General features: G+C 47.7%; 4 protein-coding genes across 5 annotated transcripts in view; 2 read left to right on the top strand and 2 right to left on the bottom strand.

Moving 5' to 3' along the window:
- Positions 1–2,753, top strand: part of LOC148144458 (uncharacterized) — a 42,287-nt gene extending 39,534 nt beyond the window's left edge. Inside the window, exon 3 of the mRNA XM_087974779.1 lies at positions 2,329–2,753. The gene's annotated coding sequence lies outside the window, so the exon portion shown is untranslated. The remainder of the gene's footprint in view (positions 1–2,328) is intronic.
- LOC148144448 (uncharacterized) overlaps positions 1–6,564 on the bottom strand; it is a 677,410-nt gene that overhangs the window by 455,487 nt on the left and 215,359 nt on the right. The window lies entirely within an intron of this gene.
- LOC148144457 (uncharacterized) overlaps positions 1–6,564 on the bottom strand; it is a 309,257-nt gene that overhangs the window by 78,754 nt on the left and 223,939 nt on the right. The gene's annotated exons all lie outside the window — the stretch shown is intronic.
- Positions 1–6,564, top strand: part of LOC122558179 (uncharacterized) — a 231,148-nt gene that overhangs the window by 47,273 nt on the left and 177,311 nt on the right. The gene's annotated exons all lie outside the window — the stretch shown is intronic.

Here is a 6,564-nt window from a genome sequence, read left to right on the forward strand (position 1 = left end):
TGGCCATAGAGCTGTACAGTACAGAAACAGTCCATCTCGTCCATGCTGACTAGATATCTGAAATTAATCTATCTTATTTATCAGCACTTGGCCCATATCCCTTTAAACCCCACGTATTCACATACCCATCCTGCTGCCTTCCTCATTCCCCGTTTTACTTGTACTGATACCTTTGGGGATCTCTGAACTTGGACAGTAAGGTCCCTTTTTTCCTCAGCACTCTGTAGGGGTCTATTATTTATTGCTTACTTCCTTCTCTATTAAGATGTTGTCCCTCCAGTTTGCGGTTTGATTCGTTGTGGCAATAGAGGAGGCCAAAGATCGTAATGTCAGAAAGGGGGTGGGAAGGAGAATTGAAATGGGTGGTGACTGGGAACTCTGGTCGGTTCTGTGGACCCAGATATGATGCTCAGTGAACCATTCCCCAAGTTTGCGCTCGCTCTCCCCGATATAGAGAAGACCACAACTGGCAAACACATGGCAAATGCAGTACCACAATATGAAGTTATAGCCTTTGCTGTGGGAAACAAAAAGTAGAAAGGAAGTGCATTGTTTAAATGGAGATGTAATTGGATGTGGAGAAAGTGAGAACTGCAGATGCTGGAGATCAGGGTCAAAAAGTGTGGTACTGGAAGAGCAGTAGGTTAGGCAGCATCTGAGGAGCAGGACAGTTGGCTTTTTGGGCACGAGCCCTTCATCAGGAACGATGTGTGGATGGACAAAGGAGCCTCAGCGTCCTCCGACACCAGTCACTGCCAGTTGTCAGACAGGTGCAGCAAGCAATCAGCAAGGCAAGTGGTATATTAGCAAGAGGAATTGAGTTCAGAAGTAGGGATGCCTTTCTGCAATTAGGGGGTCATTGAATAGATTCAAGGCTGAGTTCATCTGATTTTTGAACAACAAAGAAATGAATGTTTGTGGGGGAAGGCAAGAACATGATTTTAAGACCAGTACAGAACAGTTCCAGAGTCATACAGCACAGAAACAGACCCTTAAGTCCAACTAGTCATAGAGATATACAGCATGGAAACAGACCCTTCGGTCCAACTTGTCCATGCCGACCAGATATCCCATCGCAATCTAGTCCCATCTGCCAGCACCTAGCCCATATCCCTCCAAACTCTTCCCATTCATATACCCATCCAGATGCCTTTTAAATGTTGCAATTGTACCAGCCTCCACCACTTTCTCCTGCAGCTCATTCTATACATTTACTACCCTTTGTGTGAAAAGGTTGCCCCTCAGATCTCTTTTGTTTCTTTCCCCCCTCACCTTAAACCTATGCCCTCTTGTTCTGGACCTCCCCTTCCCCCCACCGCAGGGAAAAGATTTTGCCTATTTATCCTATCCATGCCCTTCATGATTTTATAAACCTTTAAAAGGTCACCCCTTAGCCTCCAACGCTCCAGGGAAAACAGCCCTAGCCTCCCTTTAGCTCAAATTCTCCAACCCTGGCAATATCCTTGTAAATGTTTCTGAGCCCTTTCAAGTTTCACAACATCTTACTGATAGGAAGGAAACCAGAATTGTGCACAATGTTCCAAATGTGGCCTAACCAATGTCCTGTACTGCGACAACACAACTGCCCAAATCCTATACTCAGAGGATTGGGAAAGTTTTCAAAACTTACAAAAGACAACCGAGAAAGAATGGAGGGAAAAACCGAACCTTTGAAGGTCAGCTTGGAGGCATCAAGGTCTCAGGACAGGGGGGTGGGGATGACCCCAGCTATGGGCCACGTGTGAGCAAACGGTTCCAAATTGATTTACGATATCTGGTCGGTACAGACGAGTTGGACCGAAGGGTCTGTTTCTGTACTGTATACCTCTATGACTCTGGCTTTCCACTAATGTTTGCCGTGTCAGTATATTCAATTTCTCTCTGGTGTCAGTGTTAAGACGTTGATGTCTCCTTTTGCTTCTCCTTCCCAGGGATGTTAACCATTTTGTGTCTGGTTGTTCCTCAAGAAGCTGCGTGGCAGGTTCACCCTGAATTGACACACATTGTATTTGCTTCCCAAAATCAGACCTGCTCACCCTCAGCAGGATCCCAATGTTGTGAAAGATATTAACTTTCAGGTGGTGGTATCAAAATTCAGAGAGATGTCAGTCTTGATGTTTTTGCTTTTTCTGCCCCTGTAAGATCCTGAATCAGCGCCTGCAGGGGAATTAGTTAGAGCAGAGTGAGAACAGAGGGGGAGAGAGTGGGATGGTGCTTTCAATTTTGTGGAATAATAAAAGAAAAGAATATTCCACAGAAAGTAGAATTGCTTGTTCAGAATTTCTACCCTGCACTGACAGTGATGGCTTTTGTCATCTCTTTCTACAGCGTATTTGAAGATCTGATGGCGGAAGTTTCTCAATCAACAGATGAAGGGCTTATGCCCAAAACATTGACCCTCCTGCTCCTCGGATGCTGTCTGACATCCCTGTGCTTTTCCAGTGCCACATTTTTCGACTGACTCTCCAGCATTTGCGATCCTCACTTCGCCGTCAATGTCTGACAGTCACTCAGTCCACCAGGACCGCAACGATTTTCGACTGATTTCTCTGAGAGGGATCAAAGCTTTTTGGTTCCTGACTGAGTGAGTATGTTTTCAGCATCACTGGGACTGGACGAGAGACCCCACTGTTGCAGCGCACTGTGCGTGGAGCGTGTAGCAGCTATACGACCTGGAAAGAGGATTTCACGACAGGAAGGGGCTGGAAGTTCGATTGTGTGTGGCTGAAGCTTCATCCATGGAGAAACCTGAGGAATCCCGCCCCGTGGAGAAACCGTGGAAGTGTGGCGACTGTGGGAAAGGCTTCCGTTTCCCGTCTGCCCTGGAGACTCATCGGCGCAGTCACACCGGGGAGAGGCCATTCCCCTGCACCGACTGCGGGAAGGCCTTCAGACATTACTCCCACCTGCTGGCCCACCAGCGGGACCACACGGGGGTGAGGCCCTTTAGCTGCCCAGATTGTGGGAAGGCCTTCATGTTTTTCTCTGCCCTGTTGGCCCACCGGCGGGTCCACACGGGGGAGAGGCCGTTCACCTGCCCTGAGTGCGGGAAGGCCTTCAGCACTTCCTCCACCCTGCTGATCCACCAGCGCATCCACACGAGGGAGAGGCCATTCACCTGCTCTCAGTGCGGGAAGGGCTTCATCTGCTCCTCCCACCTGCGGAGCCACGAGCGGGTCCACACGGGGGAGAGGCCCTTCAGCTGCCCCGAGTGCGGGAAGGCCTTCAGCACATCTTTCACCCTGCTGAGGCACCAGTGGGTCCATACCGGCGAGAGGCCATTCACCTGCTCTCAGTGCGGGAAGGGCTTCGCCCGCTCCTCCCACCTGCGGAAGCACCAGCGAGTTCACGTGCCATCGCAGGGGGATTGAAGGAGTGACGGTCAAGTGCCATTATCGATTGGACTATCAATCCGGTTCCGGGGACTCCCGGGTTTGAATCCCACCACGACAGATGGCAGAGGGAGTGGGTGGTGCGGGGGAGAAAGCCCCCATCTGATTCACTCTCTCCCTTGTTAGGAAAGGGAACCGCCATTGTGGGAGAGTATTCATTCAGTCGTTCCATCTGCATCCTTCACTCGGTCTGGCCTACACATGACTCCAGACCCACAGCAGTCTGGTTGACTCTACACTGCCCTCTCCTCACTGGCAAATGAGCAGGGAGAAACTTACCAGGATACAGGGTATGGGTTGAAATTGCTGAGTGAGGCAATACTTCCTCTGGATTACGGCTGTAACAAGGATCCAATTACAACCTGGTGCTGCCCAATAGTAAAGACAGTGGGGTGTGTGTGGGCTTTGATCTTGAGCTGTTTAAAAAGCAGCTACTTTGTCTATGCCTTTTTGCAGGGGGGAATCTGAAGATGTAACTAAGTTGAGTCACAATAAAGGTTACCTGAACTTACCGCCGGGCTCAGACTCTCATTGAAAGCTTTGAGCTCCAAGAGGTTTTTAGTTTAAAGCTGCTCCTTCGTTTCAGCCTCCTGCACTGAGTTTCCAATGTCATGTATCAGATGGAGCAGTGAATGAGAAGCTAGTATCGTGAGAAATTGTAAATCTTTCAGGTACTGCGTTGTTTCATCAGCATTGTAAAGTTTACTGGCAGCACCAGGAAGTGTGGGCTGTGTTCACTAGAAATGATGTGGAGGTGTCGGTATTAGTCTGGGTTGATAAAGTTAAAAAGAAATCACCCAATACCAGGTTGTTGTCCAACAGGTTTATTTGGAAGCACTAGCTTTCTGAGTACTGCTCCTTCATCGGGTAGCTGTGGAGCAGCATTGTAAGACACAGAATGTATATCAAAAGATCAGTGTCATGCAACTGATGGAATATATTGAACAAGCCTAGATTGCTGTCAAGTCTTTCATCTCTTCGAATGGGTGCAGGTATTGGTTCATTATTGTGTAACTGCCAGAACATCTTTTAAGTCACAGTCTTGAGATGACTTAAGGTTTTATAAAAAAGATGACATCTCAGCTCAGACAATGCATTTAAAGGTGTGAGAATTGAGTCTGAAAATGTGTTGCTGGAAAAGCACAGCAGGTCAGGCAGCATCCAAGGAGCAGGAGAATCGACATTTCGGGCATGAGCCCTTCTTCAGAATAGGGCTGAAGAAGGGCTCATGCCCAAAACGTCGATTCTCCTGCTCTTTGGATGCTGCCTGACCTGCTGCGCTTTTCCAGCAACACCTTTTCAGCTCTGATCTCCAGCATCTCCAGTCCTCACTTTCTTCCTGAGAATTGAGTCTGACAGTTTTCCAATCGTGAGTCAGACTGGTTCTATTTCCAAATTCATAAAATATTACATGGATTGACTGCCTGGAAATTGTGTGCTTTTTTAGCAAAATTGAATACATCTGCAAATATAATTCTGCCAATACAAATTCACCCCATAGAATTGTGTGTGGGTGCATGTGAGTTTGTGCGTGAGAGTGTGTACATGCTTGGTAAAGTGTGAGTGTGATGGAGTATAAGCCTGAGAGAGTATTGGGGGGTATAGGTGTGTGTGTGTGTCTGAGGGGGAGCATGTGTGAGAGAGGTATTAATACAAGCAAGGGGTTGCAGTTTGCTAATACAAGAAAGGGCAGGACTTGTACTGATAATGGTAGGGCCCTGGGTCATGTTATAGAACAGACAGACATGGGGGGGTGGTGTTCAGGTACATAGTTCGTTAGAAGTTGCATCACTGGTAGACAGGGCAGTTAAGAAGGCATTTAGCAGCATAGCATTCATTGTTCACACCATTGAGTACAGGGGTTGGGACATCATGTTGAGGTTGTACAGGATGTTGGTGAGGCCACTTTCAAAGTACTGAGTACCGTTCTGGTGGCCCTGTAATCGGAAGTATTCTTATCACAGAGGGTTCGGTAAAGATTTACCAGGAAGTTGCCAGGACTGGAGGTAAGCTGTATAGCAAAGGGCTCTAGCTTAGCATCGGGGAGCTCAAAACTTGGGGGCATATTACTTAAGGTGAGGAGAGAGATTTAAAAGGAACCGGAGGGGCAACATTTTGAAAGAGGGTGGCTTTGTATGTGGAATGAACTTACTGACGATGTGGTAGTTGCTGGTACATTTACAACGTTTAAACAGCATTTGGATGGGTACATGAATAGAAAGGTTTAGAGGGATATGCGCCAAATGCAGGCAAGTAGGACTGGTTTAGTTTGGAATCCTGGTCGGCATGGACGAATTGGACCGAAGTGTCTGTTTCTGTGCTGCATACGTTTACTGAAACCAGTAGAATTCTGAAAGGGGCTTGACAGGATAGATGTAGATAAAATGGATACTTTATGGGGAGGGTCATACAATCCCAACAATGTGGATGCAGGCCATTCAGCCCATCTATTCCTCTCTGGCCCTCTGAACCTTACTCCATATTTCCATGGCCAAGCCATCCTAACCTGTACATCCCTGGTCACTATGGGTAACTTAGCACGGCCAATCCTCCCTAACCTACACCCGAATCTATAACTTACCTTCTCAAGAATGTAATTTAAATGCAGAGCTTTTCTAAGAAAAATGTCAGTCTGACTCAACATTGCGACACAGACAGAATTCACACCTATTGTCTCTACTTATAAATAGGGCAACGTCTCTTCGAAATGTAGATTCATTTAGATATAACTGCGTCACTTTACATATTAAGATATCCCTTTGAATGTGCCACATCCCTTTGAAATGTAATCTCGTCCATTTACATCTCTTCATTTTAACGGTATTTCCGCAAATATTCATGTCCCTTTAAAATGCAGATTGCCCCTTTAGATATGACGCCGTTCCGTTAGATGTGGGAATATCTGTTTAAATTGAGCCGTGAGCTTTCCCAATGTAGACAGGGCTCCTGGAAACGTGGCAGTGTCCCCCCTGCAGCTGCAGAGCGAGACAGGAGAGTTTGTTTTTGTGAATGAGCAGTTGTAGCGCGAGGTGGCTGTTGCTTGGTGACGGTGAGGCTCCCCCGGCCCCGCCCATCCCCCCGTGCAGACGTCACGCGGGGGCGGAGGCGGTTGGGAGGAGAAGTCGCTCGAGCGGGGAAGCGGCGGGAGGGAGGCCGTTAGGAAAATGGCGCC

Source organism: Chiloscyllium plagiosum, unplaced genomic scaffold, assembly GCF_037043375.1.
Source record: "Chiloscyllium plagiosum isolate Xiang-an unplaced genomic scaffold, Cpla_swu_hap1 HiC_scaffold_27, whole genome shotgun sequence".
NCBI classification, from domain to species: domain Eukaryota; kingdom Metazoa; phylum Chordata; class Chondrichthyes; order Orectolobiformes; family Hemiscylliidae; genus Chiloscyllium; species Chiloscyllium plagiosum.